The 27866-nt window shown below is 33.5% G+C and overlaps 1 protein-coding gene across 2 annotated transcripts in view; it reads left to right on the forward strand.

Moving 5' to 3' along the window:
- The first annotated feature begins 6187 nt into the window (after positions 1-6187).
- The window catches only part of LOC110096853 (vacuolar protein sorting-associated protein 25), a 90088-nt gene continuing 68409 nt past the window's right edge, over positions 6188-27866 (forward strand). Inside the window, exons 1-2 of one of the 2 annotated variants that reach the window (XM_020822981.2) lie at positions 6188-6388; positions 6780-6861. The gene's annotated coding sequence lies outside the window, so the exon portion shown is untranslated. The remainder of the gene's footprint in view (positions 6389-6779; positions 6862-27866) is intronic. The other variant, XM_020822980.2, reaches the window with a different exon arrangement.

A 27866-nucleotide genomic window follows, 5' to 3' on the forward strand; every position in this document is an offset into this window, starting at 1 on the left:
CCATAGTTTCCACTGAAAAAAATGAGCATAATACCCAACCTCCTCCAAGAATAGTAAGGTGGAACATCCCAAACTGGGACCTTTGTCGACATAGTTCCGCAACAATCACCTGAACTGGGATAAATTTCCCAAAAACTTTAACAACAACTGAAAATTTTGATTTTTTTAGAATTAGCTGCTACACTAGGCTCATGCAACTTGACTGATATTCCATCATCTGAAAGAAAAGATTCAATATTAGAACAATGAATCTTTATATGTGGGTGTTTAGACCAAGCCTTCAAAGGAACCATATCAAACATATCTTCATTTCCTTTCACAGCTATACCATTATCCACCAATTTAATAGCAGTAACAGAATCAATATTGCTCTCCTAAGCATTAAGACAATTGGTTGAAACCTCATCACAATCAACTTTCATAGGCGAAACCTCATCAGACACCATATCAGATTTGAAAATAACTTTTATTACCAAATATATTCCCAAAGAGCTTCATGCCCGAAGAAGAAGAAGCTTCAAAATCATTAGGTCTGTCTAAAGGCATCTTACCTCAAGAAGTAGGAGTAGAATAAGATGACAAACCCTTATCAATTTCAATACTCTTGCCTTTACTAGCAATCGGGGACGACGATTTCAAAATGTTTGACAAAGGTTCTTTAATATTTCTACTGAAAGATACCACCACCTTGCCTAAATTTAGAGACATCTATGTTTTAGAAAGAAGACAATGACAATCCAAGAGGAATCTGACGACCAGAAGAGGCTGCAGTCGGCACAAAAGCCATGAGTGAAAAATTTGCCAAAAGTGCAGAACAAGACAAAATTTAAAAATTTGGGAATTTCTCTCTCTAAAATATGGGAACTTCTCTCTCTAAAAGTGAGAAGAAATGTTGCTAAGGGTTAAAAGCCTATATTTAAAATGCTTTGTCTGATCGTAAAGCCAACCTAAGAGCTTAAATGAGTTACTTGGCCCATTGGCCCATTATCCATCCACTGACAAGAGCTAGAGGTAATCACTGCTCTGTTAAACCAACCTCGTGCTTTCCCCTTCAATTTAGGAGGCTTCTAACCCAAGCTTTCACGCAGATAAAAAACATCACTGCCCATCTTGGATCGGGCGGGCCAGTATAACAGACCAAATGCGACCCAACCTATGTAACAAATACAATCATTCAAAGCACCTGATGCCTCCACTTGGATGACATGCTCGCGCAACCGAGCTCGACATAAAAAACATTGTCTAGGATTTTCTTTTCATCTTCTCAGTTTCTTTGTTGATGTTTGACCTTCAACTATATGTTACTGTTTGGCTTTACTTGCTTTGCTAAAGAGAGTTTTGAACGGCCTCTTTGCCTCCTTTGACGGAATTCTTTTTGTTGGATCGAAAGTAACGACAGTCTCCCTCACGATGAAGGTAACCACTTTTCTCCCCTTTCGTGAGAGCTTCTTTATTTGTGTCCCATAAATCCGTTGAACCTTAGGATTTAGTAAATTTGAGATTTACATCAAAGATATTAGGGTAACGACAGATGTATCTTATCATGAGATTTATAGGATTCTCAAGTAGGATTTAACGATATCAATTCCAAGGGTTCGTTTTGGATACAAGTAAGATTTAAATTTAGTAGTGTTTAGTAAATTTTGTAAATTCAAATTTGATAAATCTTTCTAAAATTAAATTCTGAAAATTGTTTGGCTTGTTAGTTGTTAGATTATATTAAATTCTATGATATTGTTTGACAAAGAAATTAAGGATTTAAGATAGTTAGCTCATTAAATTCTGAAAAATGTTTGGCATGTTAGTTGAGATAGCATTTTTTGAAAGAGTCTCCTTCGAAGACACCCGATTGAAAGTTATGGGAGGGGAGTCGCTCGCTATGAAGGTAACCGTCCTTTGCCTCTTTTGCATGCTTCTTTGGCCAAATCCCATAAACTTGTGGAACTCCCGTTTTTAGTAAATTCAGGATTTGTGAAAAAAAGAGAGGGAAATATAAGATTTAACATTTTCCTAAATCCCGTTTTATAGGATTTAACATAAATCCTGCTCAAGTCCTGCATCAATATTATATCCAAACAACCCCTACGTGTGTTAAATCCTGAAAACTATTTGGCAAGATAACTATTGAATCCTATAAAACTATTTGGTAACATAATCCAGAATTTAAAATAATTAGTTTATTAAAAAATCAAACTTAATTTACGATTTAAATTTAATTTGCATTTTAAAAAATAATTACTTATTACAATACTAATTACCTAATTACTTGTGTAGATGTTATTTTAATAAGTATTAAATTAAGAGATACATTGATTATTGAATAATTAATTATTTAATTATTATTTGAAATAATTAATTATATATTTATTATTTGAAATTTTTATACTGCAAATTATTTAAGTGCTATTTAAATAATTTTTAATTACTACGTATATAATTAATTATTTAAAAATTTTATTACTAGCTAATTAAATTGGTAATTATTTAATTATTATCTAGTTGACGTTTTTACAAAATTACTTAGGATTTAAAGTGGTTAGCTTATTAAAAGTTAATTTAATTTGTATTTTAAATACGAGTTATTTATTTTTTTTAATTTTAATTACCATCAATAAATTATAATAGTAAATAATATTATAATGATAAATTTTTAACTACCATCAATAAATTAAAATGATAAATAATATAATTTGAAATTAACTTAGTCACCAAATCATATAATTAATGATTTATTTGTAAATTATAATACTAATTCTTTAATTATTTATTTAGGTGTTATTTCAACAAATATTTTAATTAATTAAAATAATAATTATCTAATTAATTATTAAATATTACATACAAAACTAATTAAATTATTAATTAAAAGTTTATTTAATTATTTAGATTTTATTTCAATGAATTATTAATAAGTAATTATACTACTAAATATATTGTGATATAGTTAAATGTTATTTACTTATTTGTTTTTCCTCTCTCCACTTCTTCATGCTGTTCGATATCGTTTGCTCCGCGTGAGATAGAGTTGTGAACGTGTCGTCTGCTTTACCTTCTTCGACGATGTTCCCTTCCAATGGGATTGTTGCTTCCTGGCCCCTTCGATGATGTTGCTACTATGGGAAGTGAGGACGGGAGCTCGTTGTAAAGGTAATCATCTTTCTCCCTTTTTATGCACTTCTTTGTCTAAGTCCAGTAAATCTTCCAAACCCCAGTAAATTTGGGATTTACGCCAAAATAAGACAATGACAGATTTATCTCGCAGTGAGATTTATGGGATTCTCAAATATCTATTGATAGGATTTATGATAAATCTTGCATAAATCCTTTTTCCAAACACCCCTAAGGGCTGTTTAGCAACAAGTGGAATTTAATTAATTCAGTAAATTCAGATTTAGTAAATCCTAGGAGTGTTAAATCTTGAAAATTGTTTGATATAACAAATGTTGAATCCTATTAAATCCTAAAAAACTGATTGGTAACATATTTCATGATTTATGACAGTTAGGGATTTAAATATGAAGAATATAATGATAAATTCAAGATAATTGCATACAATATAAAAATACAACTTGAATTTTTATAATATAACTAAGAAAATAAAAAAGAGCACATGACAAACTAATATTTATTAGGTAATTATTTTTTTAAAATATAAATTATTTCACTAATACTCATACTAATGATTTAATTAATTAGTTAAAGATCAAACTAATATAATGACTATTATACTATTAATAGCTATAATAACTAATACATTACAAATATTAACTAAACTAATTTAATAATAATTATACTACTAATTATTCAATTAAACTAATCTAATGACTACTTTTTTAAGAAGTTTGTATAAACTTTTACTAACATTAACTCGAGAGCAATGGTGAAACTGATTTAACAACATCAAATCACATTTAAGCCATTGGATCCATGTCGTTTGTATCAACAGCCCGGATGATATCAAATGATGGACAAAATCACAAGATCTAAGCCCTTGTTTATAAAACATGGGATATCAATGGTTTGAATCATTTCTTTCCCAGGCATTAGGGCAGGGAAACCCAAGTGACTCAATCAAATGGGCAAAACTTTGAAACAGAGCTCCCTCATACATAGATGAAGAGTGTAGAGGTGTTTTTAAAGCTTAATATGCATTGTATAAAAAAATTATTTACAGTGTAAAGTTAATATGGTGTTTGTTACACTTCTTACATTGTGCAAAGTTAATCATTAAACCTTTATTTCTCTAGAGCTCGAAATATTTTGACATTCAAAAAATATTATTGTCAATACTTTTATTTAATTAAAATAATACTAAACATTAGAATATATAAAATATTGCTTCAATACTTATAGGCAACATACTCCTTACAAATAATGTTATATGATTATGGAAAAAAGCTTGTATTAAAACTTTAGGTCCAAACAAATAAATATTTTGGCATTCATCTGCCATTCGTTGATTTCATCTATTCATTTCATTTTACCTATATCTTGGCGTTCTAGGGTTTGATATTCTGGACCCATTCGCGTTTCTTGCTTTTCGAATCAAAGATAGGGGCTGTTTGACAAAAGTAGGATTTAATTTTTGTATGATCTCGCAAATCATGTAAATCGAGAATTTAATAAATCCTGGGCATGTTAAATCATGAAAACTCTTTGGTAAAATAGTTGTTAAATCTTTTTAAATCCATGAAACTATTTGCCAACGTAATCTAGGATTCATTAGACATTTTCAAGAGGATGTACCTTGGTGTATGCTTTTTGCTAATGATATTCTTCTTATTAATAAGACTATAGAGGGAGTTGAAGGTAAACTTGAATTATGAAGGTCAACCTTAGAGTTTAAAGATTTTCGCATGAGTAGATCTAAAACGGAATATATGGAGTATAATTTTAGTCGTAATAGACCTAATGAGGGGATTGTGACTTTGGGCTATCAAGTCATTAATAAGAGTATACGTTTTAGATATCTTGGATATATTGTTCAGAGTGATGGTGAAATAGATAGGGATATTATCAGCAGAATTCAAGTTAGATGGTTGAAGTGGAGGAATGCATCAGGCTTGTTGAGTGATAAAAAAGTACCATTCAAACTTAAGGGAAAATTCTATAAGATGGTGGTGAGGCCTGCAATGCTTTATGGTGCCAAATGTTGGCCATTAAAAGAGAAGCATAATAAATACTAAGTTAAGTGTGACATAGATGAGGATGCTCAGGTGGATGAGTGACTTTACCCTTAGATATAGAATACGAAATGAGCATATACGTGAAAAGGTTGGAATAGCTCCAATAGAAGATAATATTAGAAAGAGTCGCCTTAGATGGTTTGGTCACATTAAATGGCGGCCTTCCGATGACCCGGTTAGGAAAGTAGAGGTATTAGATTTGACTTATGTTAAGAAAGGTAAAGATAGACATAAAAAGACTTGGTTAGAAAATATTAAAAATGATATTTTTTATTAGATTTAAACGAGAATTTGACTTTTAATAGGATATAATGGAGAAAAAGGATTCATGTAGCCGACCCCAGGTAGTGGGATTTTAGGCTTGATGTTGATGTTGTTGTTGATTCATTTAAAAATTAAATTTAATGTGCTATAAATTTAATAACATGTTAAGTACAAGTTACTTATTAATTTTAGTTTTAATTATAATTAACAAATTATAATGTTAAATAATTTAATTAGAAATAAACTTGATTATTAAATTATTTAATTACTAATAATAATATTATTTATTAAATTACTTGTTTATGTATTAATATAATAAGTATTTGATTTCTAATTATATTGATAAGTATCTAATTAACTAGTTAATTTTTTAAATAACTAATTATTTAACTAATACTCTTACTAATAATTTAATTAATTATAAAATATCATTTAATTATTTTTAATTATTAATTATATTGTTAGTTATCTCATTAATCATTTCATAATTCTACTACTCATTAATTATTATTTACAATATTAGGTAAATATTTATAATTTATATTTAAAATATATTAATTAAGATAATTATATTAATTATTAATTACTAATTATATTACTAATTATTCAATTTAATTATATTAGCTAATTAATTTATGCACTAATTATACTATTAATTATTTAGTTAATTTAATTAATTATTAATATTTTAAATTGTTTTAATTAAGTTAATCAACAATAACTTAAGTTAGAAACGTCTAGGGTTTGCCGTTCATCTTCCCTTTTTCGGTTGCTGTTCGGCTTCGTTGCTTCGCAGGACGTGTAGACATTGCAGGAGTCGCTTCTACGGCTCCTTCGTTGCTGTTGACTTCGATCGTTCGACGACTTTTCATTCCTGTCGGATCGGAAGTTACGACATTTTGATCGGAAGCAACGACGGGAGCTCGCTTGCTGTTAAGGTAACTTTCTCCCTTTCACGCGCTTCTTCGGCCAAATCCCGTAAATCCGCCGAACTAGAGGATGTAGTAAATCCGGGATTTACGGCAAAAAGAGGGAAACGGAGGATTTATTCCGCCGTGAGATTTACGGGGCGCTCAAATCCCGTTTGGCAGGATTTAGCATAAATCCTGCATAAATCCTGTTGCCAAACAGCCCCTAAGTTTGTTAGTCAGTTATGATTTTAATGATAATTATTGATTATGAAATTAAAATATTTAATCTCATTGCATGGGATCATAGTTAGCTTCAGTAACATTTCAATTAACAATAATTAATAAATTATTGAACTAATTTCGTATATTTAACTTCTATGTGACACTACAAAGTTCTAAGATCTATTTTTGCTCATAGTGGCAAGGAGGTAGATCTAAACCCATCTTTCAATGAGATAGAAAATAATCTATTGATAAAAAAAGTGACAACGGCATCACAGGTACCTTTGTTTATCAAGGAGTCTTATAAATGCACTATATGAAAACAAAATTATTTGATTGTAATATAATATTCACTGCTTGAAGGGTCAGGCCCCTAATTGATATTGTGACTGGTGTGACACTGTGATAGTCTCAAGAGTGCGTTACTTATTTCTTTATTTGAATTTACTATAGAGTGTAGTTTTCATATTTGTAGGAGTGCATCTATCATCCACACTCCCAATATTCCACTGCTGTCCATGACCTAACAAAATTGCAAACATAAACATTGCTCAAAAATAAAAATAACGTGCCAACATTAACACCACTAACAAAGGATTCTCATGATTCCTAAGATCAAAGGGAATGGGGTAATCACTAGAGAGTAGAATAATTATATGAAAATTGATAAGATGATGGGTAAAAAGTGGAGAAATGAAGTCTAAGTTGATAGGGGTTCCCTTCTTTCCCTTTCTTTCTTGCTAGAACTACTAATTGGAACTTTATATGGCCAAGTTTTATTAACTTGATTTTCCATTTGTCTTAATTAGGTTCTTCTTAAAGTTTCAATATTGCTTTATGCAATTCTTTTTACATTTTTATCAGTGTTACGGTTCATCAACCCTATTTTTTTCTTAATCACTTGATATTTATTTTATATACCGTTATTTTGGCCCATATTCTACCCTTTATTGTACATGCCCAAACCACTTTAATTACAGCTATATTATCTTCAATAGATGACATTCTTGCCGTTCCATTGATGCAGTTAATTACTTGTCAATCTAGTCTTCCTAGTTTTACCTTAGATCAATCTTATACTTTTCTCTTTTTCCCATGTCCAACTTATTTATCGATGACTTCTTTATCTCCCAAGACTTTGTTCCATGCAATGTAGCTTTTCTAATTATAGTTTTATAGGATTTTCCTTCATTTTCCTTGATATTCACTTATTGAGCACTGCGCATGTGATGCATTTTCATTTTGGTTACTAAATCTTAAATTTAAAAGTTACTTTTTGATTTATGTACTTGCACTTGTGTATAATAGACGTAAGATACATAAATATTTCATATCTTTCATTTTATCTCACAGTTATTTTGGTTAATAATTATTAATAGACGTCATCTTGGGGCTATTTTATGTAGGTTGTTAGAGAATATCATTATTGTTAAACAAGGGTACGAGTAAATTTTTTTAGATATGAAAAATTAGGATGTTCTAATCTAAAATATGACAATATTATTTGTTCTCTTCTTGTAAGAGAGAAGGATTCCCCGTGCTTACTTTCATTGTCAATCTTCTTACCTAAACTTTTGCCCTGAAATTCACAACAATCTTGCGAGAAAATAACCTTATAGTTATAATTGTTTGAAATTTGCTTATATAGAGTAGATTATAACATAGATTGGGAACATGTAAGACTAATTCAAAGAGAAAAGAGAGTTAATTCTAATGGCTCTTACCCTATAATTTTTTATAAAGATCCATTATTAAATTTTTTATTTTAGGTTGGCCACATGTGATAGTTAATGAAGAAAATTGTTGCGCACAACCTGTCAATTGTCATATAATCTAAAGCTCTTAGTTCAATCATCCAAGATTATTATTTATCCTTTGTACAATTAAGGTAGATCAAAGAGGCGACGTATGCTCTCTCTTGAATAACTTATACAAATGATTATGTATTTAGAGTAATCTCATACTTGTCATGAATGATTAGCGCCATATAACGTAAAGTATTCCATGGAGTCATAGTGCATACCATATGGCATATCCAAACGTGTATCCAAGATTGTGTAGTCGTACAACAACAACAACAAGCCTTTATCCCACTATTTGGGGTCAACTACATGAATCTTTTTTATCCGTTGTGTTCTTTTAAGAGTCAAATTCTCATTTAAATCTAATAAAGAAAAGTTATTTTTAATTTTTTTCTAAGTTCTAATCAAGTTTTTAGGTCTACCTCAACCTTTCTTAAAATAAGTCAAATCTAGTACATCTACTTTCCTAACTGGGTCATCGGAAGGCTGTCATTTTATGTGACCAAACCATCTAAGGAAACTCTCACTAATCTCATCTTCAACTAGAGTTACGCCAACCTTTTTACGTATTTGCTCATTTCGTATCATGTCTTTAAGAGTAAAGCCACTCATCCACCTGAGCATCCCCATCTTTGTAACACTTACGTTAATATTATGCTTCTCTTTTAATGGCCAATTGTGTAGTCGTACAAGTAATAAAATATTGAGTTGTGAAATATTATACAAGTATTGAAATTAGGTTGGTTTTATGCTATTCGAATCATAAAAGAAAATAAAAATATTGCAATAAAATGGAGAATACTTAGGGTTGACAATTAGATGAGTTCTAGGGATTAAATTTTATCAAGGTTCTGATAGGAAACACTTAAAGATCTCAAGTGAAACTTAACGATCTTGATAAAATCAGCGAGGATACTCAACAAGTAGAGGAAAAATCAAAGAAAAATAGCTTATTTTATTGAGAAAAATCAACTAACGGAAGAAAAACAAACAAGATACAAGTGATCCTCAATTCAAGAGAGATCAATCTCTTCCGGTTCTCTTAACGCCGCTAGAGCCCAAAGGAAACCTAAACATAAGAGATCTCAAATTTTAACCAAATTCAAGATGCCCTAACCCTAGGAAAACACACTATTTAATGCATACAAATCATAAGGAAATCCCTAAACAGTCCATACATTCAAATTTTCCTCTTAACTCCCTCAAAAATCCTTCCTAAACAGCTCACGCACGCCCGGGCATGCGTTTGGCATGTACAAAAGGCGAACATTTCTGCCTTTGTTCGCGTAAGCTTGACCTGTCGTACCGGCTGGACCAGTCTAATGGATCGGTATAACAATACTCCCCTCTCAATTCTCCACCTTGTCCACAAGGTAGAAAAACAACACCCTCCTCCATTCCTTATTCATCACCAACGGTAAGAACTTGAAGAGTTCGGTCCTTGCACCTGTGCCCCGACGTATACCTCTCGTTACATCCGAAACAATGCCCCTTCTCCCTCTTCTCCTGTAATTTGGTCTCTGTTAGCTTCTTGAAGTTGTCCCCAGGTCTTCTTTTTGGTGTCTTTTCTTTCGAAGTCCCCCGAAGAGTATAGTGTTGGCTCATTGGATTTCAATAAGGTGGTGGTCATTCTGTACGGGCCTCCTGGGTTGCTGCCTCCTATTTTTCTCCAGGTGCCTTTGATCATTTACCAATTGAGCTAGCTCCATAGCTTCTCCCAAGTCACGAGGCCTCATTACTCTAACCGCTGCCCGGATCTCTAGTGTTAATCCCTTCATGAAGTTCGCCTCTAGCACTATCTCAGAAAGACGATCCAATCAACTAGCAAGATATTCGAACCTGTCCCAATACTCTATCATTGAACCATCCTGCATCAAGGCGTATACTGCTCGTAGAAGTCTCCTCCCCTGCCATTTCAGAAATGTTCTATAAAACAATCCTTAAACTCTCTCCAACTATGTATGGGTTGTTGCATGTCCCTCCATTGGTACCAAGCCAATGCTTTCACTTCCAAATATAGGCCTACTGTTGTCAGTCTCTCCTCCTCTGTCAACCCATTGGCAGTGAAATATCTTTCAATCTTGTAGATCCACCCATGCGTAACCTCCCCCTCAAAGATTGACATCTTTAATTTCTTCACCCTCGGATCGCCTCCATTTCCTCTATTCCCTCCATAATTTCCCATTCCCTTGGTTCCCCCAAATTTCTCAATCATCCCTTCTACGTTCATATCCAAGCCTTTCATCAAATTTACACATTCTCCTTTCAAATTCAGCATCCCTTGGATCATCACAAACTTCTCTTTCCAATTCAGCCCTCCTTTGGTTAAAATTCCCTCTTCCTCTTTCAAATTCAGCACCCTTCCACTCATGTCCAACCCCCTCACGCCTCCCCACATACCATCTACCCGACTCCTCCCTAGGAATAATCCTTAGGGGAGGCATTTTTTTGTTCCTTCCAAAATCTCCATCTCTTGAGCTTCCCTTCGTCTGATTGGCTTAGGGTTCTCCCCACTTCCCTCGCTGTCGGTGACTTCCCTCACTTTCGACGATATTTTTTTGATTTGGCCCTCAAGCACTTTCTTCAACATCTCATGAAAAATTTCGAATTGATCTTACCATGTGTGATTGAAATATTTTTCTTTAAATATGAAATTTGAGTTTGAAGATCTGAAGTTTCAGATTTCATTTGTTCGATCTCCCCTTCTAATACTTCTACCTTTCTTCATGCCCGTCCCTTTGTCTCTGCTGTTGCCGTTTGAATTTAATTCTCTAATATCTTCTTCACCATCTTATGAAGATCAAAAACTTTGTCTTCCACGAATGAAATTCTATCTTCCACCGTTGCTTTCATTTGGCTCATCTCCCCTTCAAGGCGTTCCTCCAACGCATCTACCTTCTTGGCTGTCATCAATACCCGATTTTTTGTAGGTTCAAAAAATCTGAATATTGATCCAAAAACAACAAAAATCCCTTCTTCCGCAAAAACAACCGCTGAATTATCCAACAACAGCCTACAAATGGCCCCAAAATCTGCTCTAATACCAATTTGATAGGAAAGTCTTGAAGATCTCAAGTGAAACCTAGCAATCTTGACTAAAAAAATAAGGATACTCAACAAGTAGAGGAAAATAATGTTTAAAATTGCGTATTCGGGTACTGAGGTGTTTTTCATTCGTGAGGCGAGGCGTAAGTCTCAAGGCGTAAGCCTCAAAATCAAAAGATTGTGTAAATATAAAATGATAAATTTTTTATATACTAATGAAGTGAATAATATAAAACATAAAAAAGCATAAGATATGAAGTGAAATCAAAATATCTCAATAATAAGACAACATGAAATATAGTTCAACTCAAAATTCTATCTTTCCCAAATCCTTGTATTCTTTTCATTAACATATAATTCCAATTTCCAAAAATAAATAACAATGACATATCATATAAGAACTCATAAGTCATTAGCACTGTCATCACTAAAGGGTTCTTCATTTGAATCATCATTATGGTGAACTGCTCTCTCCCTTTCCTCCTCTCCTATAGAGTCCAATGTCGGCCATTTACTTCAAGATTTATGTAAGTTTTAATATATATAGCGTGAGGCGAAGCGGGCCTCAACCAAGTTGAGTCGCAAGCCTCATAAAAAAAATTCAAGGCGTGAGCATCGAGGCGTTTTTTACTGCAATTGCGCAAAGGCGAGCCTTAAGGCGAGCCTCATATTGCGCAATTTTAAACCATGGAGGAAAGATCAAAGAAAGACTGCCCACTTTATTGAGAAAAATCAACTAACGAAAGAAAAACAAACAAGATACAAATGATCCTCAATTCGAGAGAAAGATCGATCTCTCCCGATTCTTTTGACGCCGCTAGAGCCCAAAGGAAACCTAAACATAAGAGATCTCAAATTTCAACCAAATTCAAGATGCCCTAACCCTAGGAACACAATCTAGTTAATGCATACAAATCAAAAGGAAATATCTAAACAATCGCTACATTCAAATTTTTCTCCTAACTCCCTCAAAAATCCTTCCTAAACAGCTCACGCACGCCCGGGTGTGCGTTCGGCGCATACAGGATGCAGACATTTCCGCCTTTGTTTACGTCTAGCCGATCTCATTAGACCGGCTGGACCGTCCAATGGATCGGTCTAACAGGTTCTTTCTACTGATTCGGTTGCAATACAATAAATGAGTTATACAAAATTTATTGTATTTAGATCGATGATAAATCTACCTTCCTATTGAAATCCTAGGGTTATTTGCTTCTTTACGCAACTTTTATATCTCTCAATGGTAAACTTAATGTAAATAAAGATTCCATTATATGATATAGGTGATTTATTAGGTTACAAAAGTTCATGTAGATATCTCTATCCTATGATCCATTATAGTATTTTATCCAATGCAAGTTCATTTTTCACCTTTCAATTTTGAATGAACCACTTAAGCTTCTAATTGGTGTCCAATCATTTATAATTCATGAAGTATAGGATAAATTATTCGACAATAAGAATGAAATGCAAAAGTAAATATGATTGCAATAAATCAAATTCATAGGAATAATATCGATTACATTCAACCCCTAGATGGAGTTTTTAGCTTATGATATTTTGAAAGAACATGAAATACATACATAGAATAGGAGAAGGAAGAAAAAAGAAAAGCTCGAGGGTTGGAGCTCTCTCTCCATTCCATCAAAATCTACGTCTTCTTGCTTGTTGATGCCATTGTTGAAGTCTCCTCACAAGAGTTCTCTCTCCTTTTCAAAAGTCTCTCCAAATGTTGCTAGAAAAATCCTCCCGCAAAACTTAAAAATGTCCTTGAAGAATCTGCTTATGAAAAACTAAATTTCAGCTCCGAATCAAGGCAAAAATGTGGTCAATACCCCATCTCACACTTTCATGTTCTCGGGCTTTAAAAAATCCAATTTTGCATGCCAGATGGTCTTCAGAACATGAATTTTGTGGCTGGTATTAGGGTTTGGGCACCTAGGTGTTGTGCTCTTTATTTTGTGGCTGGTAAATTTCAGATTGAAGGCTAAGGTTCCCAAACCTCCCGAATGCGCCTATTTTGTTGAATTTTTCTTGAACAAATCGTAATTACTCATTTTGCTTATTACAACCATAAAATTCTCCAATCTCTTACTCACCTACATAGATGTTCTTTTATTTAGTGTGCCAAGTTTTTGAAATAAAGTATAATAAATGTGAAAGACCTAGATCTAAGCTGAGGCAAAATAGTGTCAAAATCACATGTAACAAGAAATATCAAAAAATGCTTCTATTTTAAAAATATTATTAAATTGAAATGTAAACCATTATGCTAATGAAAAGTAGGTTTAAGTGCTTAATATCCTAACTATTCAAAATTCAAAATATTATAATTTTATTTTAAAAGTATTTATTTTTTATTTAAACTAATCATCTTGAAAATCATCATCAAAGTAATATTGTTTCTTTTATCAACATCATCATTATCTCCTAAATCATAATTTTCTTCGAATCATAATTTTCTTCATTACGTTCATCTTTTCCATGCTTAAATGCAGTAGTATTAAGCCTAAATGATGATTCCTTATCATTTCCTTAAGAGTGCCTTAATCTTATATATCTCTCATAAATTTCATTGATTATTGTAATAGTACTCAAGGTCAAATCTTCTATACATTTAGCTAATATTCTTATTTGGCTTGTCATCTATTTTTTCTGTTAACCACCCTTTAGTATCATTTATATTATTTAAGGAGATGATACCAATAAAGTCTCAATAGTTGTTTATTCAAAGCATGTCATTGTTATACTTTAAGTAAAACAAAATTTTTAGTTAACTATGATCCATCTTGCTTCTTTTTTTGTTATGAAGCTTTAATGAAAAAATATATTAAAATTTCTAAATTATAAATTTTCATAACAAGAATCAATATATTAACACGGGAAATATCTTCATACAACATCATGTTGAAATCATCACCTTCAACTCTTTTTTCTTATTCATAAACTGTGAATTTCATTTTTTACATAAGCAGTTACCACAGGCTTTAGCTATGAGCTTTGAAAATTCACTTCTCAGCTCTAATGTCTGAGTTTATGTGTGTTTGCATTTTGACTTTTTAGAAGGCAGCTTAGGTTGAAGAAAAGACATTGCTTGGAGATTTGGCCTTTATTTCGTAAGGACTTTATGATCTAGTTTCAGGTTTTTCATAAACGTAGGCCCTATGGTTGATTTTCTCTCCCGATGATGAGAGACAACTCTCAACTAAAGCTAGTCGTTAGAAGATAAATGCTTAGCATATTGCAACAACAATTTGATTTATGACTGAAATTTATTTTCCTTAAATTTAAAGTTGATGTTGGTGAGAATGATAATAAATCTATTTAAGATTCGATAATTTTGTCATATCAGGTTATTATAAATCTTAGTATATTTAGTCAGGGAGTTACAGACTCAAACCTGCTTGAATGATCCTTGTCAACAGTTATGAGTTTGTTCAACTTAGGGAATATTATAGACTTGGTGTGTATGCTTGTTTAAGGTGATAAATATAAATTAATGTTAATTAATAAAAAGCTTTATGCTCTATTAAATGCATCTTATGATCTATTACTCAAGAGTTTTTAGCCTTTAGGGAATTGACAAGCTATGGTTATGCTTGTAATTTAATGTTGTCATTTTTTGGCGATATCATATGGTCAAAGGGGCCCAATCAAAATTATTTATTTGTGATGTCGTTCAGTAGTAAGATCATCGGTTAGAGGACACATACCATGTATTTATTGGTGGGAGATCTTTTGCAAATGAATTGTAGTGATGTGCTCGACAAAACATCACCATTTTGTAAGGTAAGGCTATCCTTAAATTTATCAAGGAGCTTTGGTCATAACAATTTATCCGTGATGTCATCTGACAACAAAACTACTGGTTAAATGACAGTTGCCTTGTTCTTACTAATGAGAGATCATTTAAAAATGAATTGTAGTGATATGCTTAACATAACATCACCTTTTTGTGAGCTAATGTCATTATTAATTTATCACCCTTAACAATTAGTTGCGGATAATGAATAGATACAACAACAACATCAACTTCAAGCCTTTATCCCACTATGTGGGGTCGGCTACATGAATCCTTTTTCTTCGTTGTGTCTTGTTAGGAGTTAAATTTGCATTTAAATCTAAATAGAGACATGTCATTTCTAATATTTTCTAACCAAGTCATTTTAGGTCTACCTCTATCTTTCTTAACATTGGACAAATTTAATACATCTACTTTCTTAACCGGGTCATCGGAAGGCCGCCGTTTAATGTGACCAAACCATTTAAGGCGAATCTCTCTAATCTTATCTTCCACTGGAGCTACTCCAACCTTTTCACGTATATGCTCATTTCGTATCCTATCTCTAAGAGTAAAGCTACTCATCCACCTGATCATCCTCATCTCTACAACACTTAACTTAATATTATGCTTCTCTTTTAATGGCAGCATTTTATACCATAAAGCATTGTAGGTTTCACCACTATCTTATAGAATTTTTCCATAAGTTTGAGGGGTACTTTTCCATCACACAACAAGCCTGTTGCATTCCTTCACTTCAACCATCCAACTTGAATTTTACTAATAATATCCACATCTATTTCACAATCACTCTGAACAATAGACCCAAGATATCTAAAATGTGTACTCTTATTAATGATTTGATCACTTAAAGTCACAATCCCTCCACTAGATTTATTACTACTAAAATTACACTCTATATATTAAGTTTTAAATCTACTTAAACAAAAATCTTTAGACTCTAAGGTTGACCTCCATAATTCAAGTTTACTTCCAACTCCCTTTTTAGTCTTATGAATAAGAAGAATATCAGCTGCAAAAAGCATACACTATGGTACAACCTCTTGTGAATATCTAGTGTGAACAACCATGATTAAAGCAAAATAGATATGGGCTTAAGGCTAACCCTTGATGTAATCCGACTGAAATAAGAAAATAGTTGGTCAAACCACCTTGTGTTTGAACACAATTCTTGCATACATATCCTTAATGATTTGAATGTAAACATTATTAACCCATTTCTTTTCTAAAACTCATCATAGGTATTATATTGGAATTTTATCATATGCTTTCTCTAAATCAATAAATATCATATGAAGATCCTCCTTATTCTCTTTATTCTTCTTTATCAAACCTCTCAATAAATGTATAGTTGACATAGTAGACCTACCCAGCATGAATCCAAATTGATTATGAGAAACAATAGTATTGCGCCGCAACCTATGCTCCATAACTCTTTCCCGTAGTTTTAAAGTATGAAACATTAACTTAATTCCTCTTCATCAAACATCTTAATAAATATATTGCTTCCATAGTAGACCTACCCAAGATGAATCCAAATTAATTTTGAGAAACATTAGTATCACGCCGCAACCTATGCTCTATAATTCTCTCCCATAGTTTTAAAGTATGGCACATTAACTTAATTCCTCTTTAATTCGCACAATCTTGTGCTTCACTTTTATTCTTAAAAATAAAAATCAACACACTTATTCTCTACTCATCTGACATTTTTTTAGTTCAAAATAATATTAATAAGTTTAATAAGCCAATAAATTCCTTCATCTCTTTAGCATTTTCACACCTCTATTGGAATATCATCAGGTCTAATAGCTTGTTCACACTTCATTTTCGTCAAAGTCTCTCTAACTTTGGTTTTACTACTATGCCGATAAAAACAAAAGTCTTTTTATTTGTTTCATTTAAGGTACTGGGGTCACGAAAGTCGATCGCACAATCTTCATTGAAAAGTTTAGCAAATATCTCATTTTTTTGAATATCCTCTTATAATAAAAAAACTTTTTGATTTTCATCTTTAATGCACTTCGCTTGAGTTAAATCCTTATTACTCCTATTTTTGTTTGACTAACTTATACATATAGTCTTTACCCTTCTTAATATCTAATCTATTATATAAATCATTAAAAATTAAAATTTTTGCATCGCATATTGCTTTCTTAGACTCCTTATGGGCCTCTTTATATTTATCCCAATTATCAAAATTTTTATATTTAAACTAATTTTTTTAATAAATCTTCTTATTTTTTATCTTTATTTTGCTCATTTTGATTCCACTACCATCTATTTTTACTATAATGAAATTTTCCCTTTGACACTCCAAGCACTTTTTTTTGCAACATTCTTAATATCATTAGCTACTTTTTTTTGTATAACATTAGCTTTCTTATGCACAAACAAAATTTTAAGATCTAAAATCTTAGTTTCAAATTTTTTTCTTATTAATATTCTTAAATGCCTCATTCTAATCTTAGATATGCTGGATGGGTAATGGTGCTAAGAGTATGAGCTTGCATGGGGAACATAATGACAGGAAATTTACTCATAATTTAGGCGTTGACTTTCTTTAAGCTGACTAATATTTTTATCTATTTGACCATATTACAAGAGCTGGTTAATTGGATTATGAATGTTTAATCCAATAGCCGTTCAAAATCCTTGCCATTTTCCCCCTTTTTCATCATGATGCGGTGCGTAAGGAAAGCCAAATAAGTGAACCTTCATTTGAGGGCTCCGTCTCATGCACCCAGACAATATGAAATATTTGACAAGTCCTTCCAGCAGCCCTTCAAATCAATATCTTAATCAAAGTTGACCTGTGGCCAGGACACAAAAAAATAGCTAAATCTTTGTACCTGTCCGACCACGAATAGTGCACGTCCCGAATCCCGCTCGCACGCTGTTCGCATTTCAAGACCACTCCGATCATGCTTCACACAATCTCATCTTCGGGTCTTTAAATGGTCGTGAGAGCGAGGCCTTCGGCCTCTCTCTTGTTTCACGCTCCCTCTCGCACTCTTCCTTGCTCCTTCGTCGCTGATTGACTCCGTGTTCTCGACAATGTTCCTTTCCTATCGGACAGAAAGTTACGACACTTTGATCGGAGGCAAGGGCGGGAGCTCCGCTTGCTGTGATGGAGCTTTCTCCCTATTGCACGCTTCTCCGGCTCCTTTCCTGTTGGTCGACTTCGCTCTTTCGATGACGTCCCTTTTCTGTCGGATAGGAAGTTATGATACTTTGATCGGAGGCAACAACAGGAGCTCACTAGCCGTGAGGGTAACTTTCTCCTTGCTGCTAGCTTCTTCGACCAAATCCTGTTTTCGAACATAACCTAAATAATGCTCAAATCTTTCTTAATTTTTTGTTTTATTAGCGTAATTATGATTGATTTTATTTAATTTTATTTAATTACTGTTAACAGTAATTAATTATGATTAATTAAAATCAATTAAAGTTAGTTAATTGTTTTAATTTTTAATTGGATATAGTTAATTATAGATTAAATATAATTAACTATGATTATTTTTTTATTTATTATACATTAAAATAATTAATTTATAATTGCTTTTAAATTAAATATAATTAATTATAAGTTATATATGATTAATTATAATTAGTTTGAAATTAACTAGAAATTAAATTAATCTAATTTATTATTAATTTCAAATTAATATAATTAATTATAGATTAAATATATAATTAATTATAATTAGTTTTTTAATTAATGATAAATAAATCCAATTAATTTATAATTAGTTTTAAATTAAATATAATTAATTATACATTAATATAACTAATTATAATTAATTTTTGATTAATTAGAAATTCAATTCAATTAATTTATAATTAGTTATGAATTAAATATAATTAATTATGCATTATGTATAATTAATTATAGATAATTTATGATTAATTATAAATTAAGCATGCTTACACCTCGACATGCGTGACAAGCCGATTAACCATCTATACACGAGGAAACCCAGTGCGACACCTGCGACGAGGTAGGTAAGCAGCTCTCAAACCTAAAATCATGTCCTTGATGCGTGTGATTAGCTGGTCAACCCCTTATACATGCTTTACTTAGCGTGGTAGGTGGAAATCGGGTGCAACGAATGTGATGAGGCAAGTAAGCAGCTCTCGAACTCAAAATTATTTCGTCAATGTGTGTGACGAGCCGATCAACCACATATACACGCTTTTCTTAGCGTAGTAGGAGGGAACCCGGTAAGACTACAGCTGCGGTGTTTAAGAACACCTGTCATACATGTTTTTCTTAACGTGGTGAGAAGGCCCAGACTCCCTACATTTCCCCAAATGGGGGACAGGATACTATCGAAATTTACACTTAAGTACATAAGACCGGAACAATAAAGAACATTTATCTTGAGAAGCAATGCAGAGGACCTGTACTTGAACATAAATGCATAGAACATGAACCAAATGTGTAGAGGATTTATACGAACAATATGGAACATGACTTGAACTGAACTACAAGAAATTGAATCCTAAACCCTAAAATGCACAATCAAGATCAAAATTCAAATTCCAAATAATAAATTAATTTTTCAAGTGAATCCAAGCAAACAAGCAGGGGACTAGTGACGAACAAGACTTTAGTGCATACAAGCAATGAACAATAGTAAAAAATACAAAGCAAATATCAACTAATGCAATCAAAATAATACAACAAAAACACAAACTAAGATTGCATAATAAAGACACTTTCTTCTATAAAACATAGACAAACATAAACAAGATAATAATATTATTTAAAAGACACCACATCTTATAAAAAACTTGAGAAGAAAGATACAAGTGGAATGGATAACTATGGATAGAGAAGAAGGGATTAGAAGATTGAATGAATTTTAAGAGGAGAAGAGGAAAGAAGATTATAGCTCGCAAGCTATGTAAACCCACATGTTTTTACATTCCACAAATTATCATTTATAAAACCACTCTAAAACAGCCACAAAATAGCCTTATATAGGGGAAGAAAAGGAATAAAAAAGACGATTAGCACATATATTTAATGCACCTCAAAATCAGTTAATAGAATACCCTTGAAAACAACAGCAAGCAGGGACCGAAGGGGCAGTCACCTGGGGAAGAAACCGAAGCATCAAAATAGCCCCAAAAGTGGGGGAAAACCGAAGCATTAAGTGTCTCATAAAGGAAAAATCGAAAAGGCATCTTTTGAGAATTAAAATCGGCATGGCAAACACCAAAAGGTCGGCTCTACCTACATCACAACCATCAATGCCTAAATACATAAGCACATATGGAATAATGCTGGTTGACAAATAGCAGATGTAGTGTACCCTTACAATAGTCCTTACAAGATCAAATGCACCGTACTTGCAAGGATAACAAAATAGTTGCAGAATGCATAGGTGTCTCCTATATGCATTATTGAAATCTCTAACACCACCAACAGTGCCTATAGATTGAGATGACAACACTGGCAATTGATAATGGAAGATCCGTCATTGCAAACAAGTACAATCAATAATCACTTGGGATTAGTGAATGGTGGATATGATGCAGGAACAATAACTCTTCTACAAACATTTCAAAGAGATTGTACTAAATATGACTGACCCCTATAAATAAACAAGATCCATTTGTGGATAACAACAGTGGGTGCATTGTGGAAGACCCTTATGGACTCAAAAGTATACCAGAGCATATGACAAATACGAGCATCAGTTGACTCTTCGATGAGAATCCTTGTATGAGGAGGGCACCCTTCTTCCTAGCAGAATGGAAAAGATGTTTGAGCAAACTCGAACTAAACTTTCTGGTGTTCTAAAGTTTATTCTTTGCCTTTTGTTTGAGAGAAAACATCTCTGACATCTATAGGCTTTGGAAGTGCAAATGATATTCGAAGTTTGAAATTGCAACACAATATACCATGCACACTGATAGTGTTATGGTACCACTTCTGCAGATATTGTTCAACCAAGGAATACAAGTACCTATTGATTTCTTGGACAGAATCCTCCCATGAGAAGCACACTTCCTAGCAGAATGGAAGAGATGTTTAAGCAAATTCGAACTAAACTTCATGGTGTTCCAAAGTTCCTTATTTACCTTTTATCTGAGAGAAAAACATCTTTGATATTTATAGTCCTTGGAAGTGCAAACAATCTTCGAAGTTTGACATTGCAACACAACATATCATGGACACTATTAGTGCTATGGTATCGCCTCTACCGACGTTGTGCAAACAAGGAATACAAGTACTTACCGTCAATGTTTAAAATTGCGAAATCGGGTATCGAGGCATTTTTCGTTTGCGAGGCGAGGCGTAAGCCTTAAGGCGTTTTGAAGCATAAGCCTCAAAATAAAAAAAATTACGTAAACATCAAATGATAAATTTTGTATATACTAATAAGTAAATAATATATAAAATATAAAATATAAAAATGCATAAGATAGTGAAATCAAAATATCCCAATAATAAGACAATATGAAATATAGTTCAACTCAAACTCTATCTTTTCCAAATTACAGTATTCTTTTAATTAACATATACTTCCAAAAATAAATGGCAATGTCATATCACATAAGAACTCATAAGTTATCAGCACTGTCATCACTAAGGGGTTTTTTATTTAAATCATCATTATTATGAACTGCTCTCTCCCCTTCCTCCTCTCCTATAGAGTCCAATGTCTCCCAATTAGGTCCTTCCTCAATAACAGTTGTCTCCCTCTTCCCTAAATATTTTTAAACAATCTCAAAATAAAGAATAGTGTAATACATTAATAAAAGTCTAAAAAAATTATATTATTTATATACCTTTTTTGATTTGTTCTTGAGTTTTGGTGGATATAGATGCTTTAAGACCATCAAAGAAATCAATATTTAAATCTCCTTTTTGTAATTCAGATGGCATCACTTCAACTTCATCATTTACAAATCACTCATCATCAAATGCCACATTCTTATAAAGCAAATGATCTTCATCATTTATTAATTTTTTTTCTTTACATTCTTATATGTGAGTCTCTTATTGTACATAATGTACACCAGTGAATTCATCCTTAATGTTGACAAGCGATTTCTCCTCTTTGTATGTATTTGGTTGTAGGTACTCAATTTCTTTCACAGCTAGATGAAGAGCATGTCAAGTCTAAAACTTTCACAGCAAAACGTTGCAATTCTGGAGTCCCATCGCCAAATTGAATCCATCACTCAACTAATATTTATATAAGAGAGTTTAATTAGTGCAAAAAAATAACTTTTTAAATAGATGTTTAAAATATTAAATAAAATTACTTGGAGATTGTTTGACAATTGTATCCTTTGCTTGTTGTAATCCAAAAAAGCCTTCTTTATTCTTAAAAGATACAAATTGCATGTCAGCATTTGATCTTTCAGTTGCATCATTTATTAGCCGATGCATGCAATGATATAATCCCAATTTTATTTTAGGGTCTGTAGACTTATTCTCTACATATTGATACTGAGGGTTTAGGTAATAATCAGCTGCATGCAAGCGACGACGAAGTTATAGCTTCCACCTATGATCAATAATATTCCAAATTTCCCTAAAGCTATCCTCTTCGCCTCCTAAGTTAGAGGCAATCATTTCTTTGGCTTCATCCATGACATTGTAGATGAAACCCATTGCAGGCTTCTTCTCAGCATCCATTATTCTTAAAACTTGAACCAAAGATCTAGTAATTGTAATGATATATAAGATACTTTGCCAAAATTTATCATTTAAAACAATTTTTCTAATCTCTTTTCCCTCAGTCTTCTTCGCCAAAGCACAACTCAACTATTGTGTCGATCTGAGCATAGTCTCTAAAGGTTGTCTAGCATCCATCATGCTCTCTAAAGTCAAGTAAGCGGTGACAAATCTTGTTATTGTTGGCCTTAGAATTTCTTTCTTTTGAAAATTTTCTCATAAGAGGTAGAACCCAAGAGTGGTTCCAAATAAACTTTGTTTTTTTTGCTTTATTAAGTGCATTCTTATGCTGAGGAGATTTGAGGTAACGCCCCAAGCTTCTCAAGAATCAGATCTATGCAATGCGCAACATATGGAGTCCAGTACAGATGTTTTCTCTTCTCTATAAGTTTGTTACGTGCAGCCTTGTAAGCACTTACATTATCTGTCACAACTTATATAACCAAATGTTCTTCAACCTCCTCAATAATGCTATCTAATAATCAAAATATGAACTTAGCATCTTTGACCTGGTCAGATGCTTCAACTGATCTTAAAAAAACAGTACCATAAGGATTATTAATGAGAATGTTGATCAGACTTCTATGTTTAATATCAGACCGCTTATCTGACATAATTGTTACTCTTGTTTGGGCCCAAGTCCTCCTACTTTATTCGATGTTTTTATCAGTGTTTTCCAACTCCTTCAGAATTCATGTTCTCAAATCATACATGGTTGGAGGTTTGAACTCTTTTCCAAATACTCCAACTGAACAAATCATTTTGTCATAGGCAGGTGATGTTGCAACATTAAATGGAATTGTATTTTCATAAAAGAATTTGCCTATATCCTTACACACTCTTTTCCATGTCTCCCTTGTATTTTCTTGGGCCATCGTCTGTGTAGGAGGCCTATCCTATGATATGTCCATCATATAATGATCCATAGGCCCTCTAGCACCCGTAGATGAAATGGGCTTCATAAAAAAAAATGAATTCCTAATGCTGCGCTTACTCCCGTAGTAAGAGCCAACATCAACTCTGTCCTCAAATTGCTTCTGTGCAAGATGTCTTGACTTATAGACTTATTCATGTATGACTTTATCTCCTCCCTTACAGTATCAGGAACTTTGGAGCATATGGAGAAACATTCTTGTGAGGCCTTGAAAGATGATCATTCATCCTAGTCACACAACCATTCATAATTTTATCATAGTAATTGTATTTTAGATAGATATATGTTTTATCACTCCCCCTACATCCACCTGAGTGCTATGTTTCTATGCTGGATCTTTTCCATGACTTGATGCAACTTTATACTTACTTTTGACCATCCTTTATGAGAAGAATATATTTGTGCAATATATTGAATCTCTAAACATAATGCTTCACTTATTCTACATTATGAAATTTTATACAAAACATGCACTCATGAACAAGTAGACTAACACTAACAACTATTACTAAATATGATGAATACAACAATATACCAGTCAGCTGGGGGTCCAAGGGGGCGCTGCCCCCTGGCGGGATTTGACCTGAGTATGTACCTAGAGGTACCGAGCATGTACTGAGCGGTACTGAGCATGTATCTAGTGGTACCAAACATTGTTCTACCGAGTGGTTCCGAGCATTTACATAGCGGTATCGAGCATGTACCTAGCGATACCGAGCGACACCAAGCAGTACCGAGCAACACCAAGCAGTACCGAGCAGACAAATCGATTGTGGAATCTTACTCACCAGAATATGGAGGTCCTTAAGGCAGAATAGATCTTGTATTTCAAAATAAGGTGATAGATGGAACCACGAAGAAGAAGAGCTTTCAGTAGTTGGTCGAAGGAGACTCCAACCCAACTCGCAGTAGAAAATAACTCCAAGCAATAGGTGAAGAGAAATTCACGGTGGAAGGAAGCCGACGCCAAACAAAGTGGAAAAAAGGTCGCTCGAAGAAGGGGGAAAAGCTGTTTTCGGGAAATGATAGAAGACCGCGCGGGGGTTGGGGGGTCCGAACCGAACAAATATATTTTAGGTTAGCTAATTTTTTTTTTTAATTTTTAGAGGTGGATGCCTCTCAACCGTGAGGCAAGGCGCACCTCAGTAAACTTGAGGCGTACGCCTCAAATCCTAAACTCATTGCGTGGGCTTTGAGGCTTAAAGGGGCAAAATTATGCTGAGGCGCGCCTCTTATTGCGTAATGTTAAACCATGCCTACCGATTTCTTAAATGGAATCCTCCCATGAGAAGGGCACTTGTTGTAATAATGGAAAAGATGTTTGAGCAAATTCGAACTAAACTTCCTGGTGTTCTAAAGTTCCTTCAAGAAATACAAATTCTTTCAATACCTCCATGATAATCAGATTATTATTTTTATTGAAGAAGCCAGGGATGACAAGAGTACCCAGATACTCAACTAATCTTAGAGGCCAATTACCTAACAATGGAGGCTACATATTATAGAAATCCACTATACTGAAGAATCTGAAAAGGAGTATTTTCAAGGCACCGGCCACTGATTTCAAAATATAGGACACTAGTAAGAATGCAATCATTTAAGATTGAAATGATTGATTCTTGATTAAGCCAACAATAAAAAATGATGATGATGTCATAATTAAAGAGCTATTTATTGATTCCTATATGAACCCTAAAAAGATCTCTCATTGAATGAGAAAAGGGAGTCAATATCAGGATAATGAGGTGCCTTATGACATCCAGATGATAACGATACGATCCACTTGTAATCAAAAGAGGGAAATCAGTAATGAAAGACCACTGATTGCTGGAGTACGACGTCATGCCACCGGATCTACAACCTTCGTACAAGCAGACATAAGGCATTAACAAAGCCTGAAATAAAGCCCCGTGCATTCAGCAATAATAGTCACTTATGCAGTCGGATATCCCTTCGCATTGCATGTAAATATCTTAAAATGCCCCTTTACATGCACTGCAATAGGTAAACACATAGATACAAAAGGAGCAAGTGCAATTGTACACCCGCATGAGCTCCGACGAGCGTGTTATGAGTACGCATATGATGTCTAGGGATGTTGCGCGGGTCAATAAATAAACGTAGTTCGAGCTCGATCATTCTACTTAGATGGATAGAAGTTGACATGGCTCGAACTATTAAATAGATATACGATCAAGATGTCGACCGGAATATGTATTTTATATGTTCATATAAGGCCTTCAAGGTTTATGACAAAAGAAATTCATTAATTAAAGTCATACAGCCGACAAATCTATCCTGTATCGCCAAGTTGATAGGGTCGATAAGGTTTAGTCAATAAAAATGACCCCATACCCTGATGAAGGTCGTTTATACAGATCTCAATCGGAGGGGTTAATTTCAAATATTCAAATTACCTTCAAGCACCCATAAAATCCAAAATTTTGAAAATACCAAAATCCAAAATATTTAAAATTGAAATAAACTCATCAAATAGTTAAAGCAAAATTTATCCACCCTCCGTAACCATTTGCCGAGATAGACAAATATTAAAATACTTTAGCTCACAAAGAGTTAATGCTTAGTCAAAAATATCACTAGGATCTATTCTTAAATAATCTCCTTCCAGTAAGGACGTAGTATGTCCTCTGACCTACAGTTTTGCGGTGAAATGATATCGTAGGATAAACGGTTATGACCCAGGGCCCTTTCAACCAATTGGTTTTGTCGCTAAATGACACTACTAAATTACGGTTATGGCCAGAGCCAATATGTTCTTTAATGACATCAAATCCTTGAGATATGAATCAATAGGATATGATCGATAGGGCACAATGCCCTCTGTCAGCTAAGTTGGATTCAAAATTTTCCCTTTAGACAAACACCCATCCCAGGTCTACAAGGTACCCTTGGATGAAGCAACTCATGGCTGTCGACAAAAATAATTCTGTCAGGTTGGGTCAACTATCTCCTCTGACTAAGTAGACCAGGGACCACGATGGCACGGGGCGACTGAACCATAGGATCTTGATCGGGTCCATCATCTATTCCCCCACCATCCGCTTTAAGTGCAAGAATGTGCAATTTCAAATTTTAAATATCAGTTCTCCAAATATATCCAAATGCCCATGCTGCTATTATATACCAGATAACACGTATCTCTACAAATTTGATTGACCACTAGCCTTAATTGAAAGTTCTCTCTCGCTATCCGGAGAGGTAATTAACTATAGGGGCTTACGCCTATAGGAAATCAGAACTCAGATCATAAAGTACTAGCAAAATGAGAGCAAAATCTCTGGATAGTGTCTTATCTACAAACTCATCTGCCTTCCCAAAACTTACCCCAAAACTTAATTCTGTTAAAACTCCCTCGAAAGAAAGTATCGAGGGGTGGCCGGGGCCATATTGGAGCCCATAGATTTTTGGCACCTCTGCTGGGGACTTGTTTCTTTTTGCATCTCTGGCTACCCATAGATTTTTGGCAACTCTGCTAGGGACTGGTTTTTCTTTCCATCTCTGGCTAGACATTCATAGACCAAAGTAGCAAGCAAATCAATATGGGCAAATTTTTTTTAAATTTTATAAAATCAATCTTTAATAAGATTCATTGGAAATTCAATGAGCAGGGTTTCGACTCTATTTTAATTTTCCTGCTTCTGTCATTTATTCTACGTAATTTCTGCAGTTTGAAAGTGTTGGGTGATGTATCAATTTTTTATGAACCCCTGCCTTTCATTTGTGCAGAATGGAACTGGAGGACAGCATGATTACTGTCAATTGGGACGAGGAGCCAGAATTTAGCTAGAAAATAATGTCATCGAAATTGGAAATACTAGAGCTACCATTCACTTTAGTGGGCTCGAATTCTCAGCAGCTACTGTAAGGGCTACAGCCGTTCCTGTGTACAACATAAATTCTGAAGAGCTTTTTGGGAGGTCTCATGTTACAAATACCACTGTACAACGTGCGCATCTATCAAGGCCTCGAGCTACTACTAG

The sequence above is a fragment of the Dendrobium catenatum genome, unplaced genomic scaffold (genome assembly GCF_001605985.2).
Source record: "Dendrobium catenatum unplaced genomic scaffold, ASM160598v2 fragScaff_scaffold_133, whole genome shotgun sequence".
Lineage (NCBI taxonomy): Eukaryota > Viridiplantae > Streptophyta > Magnoliopsida > Asparagales > Orchidaceae > Dendrobium > Dendrobium catenatum.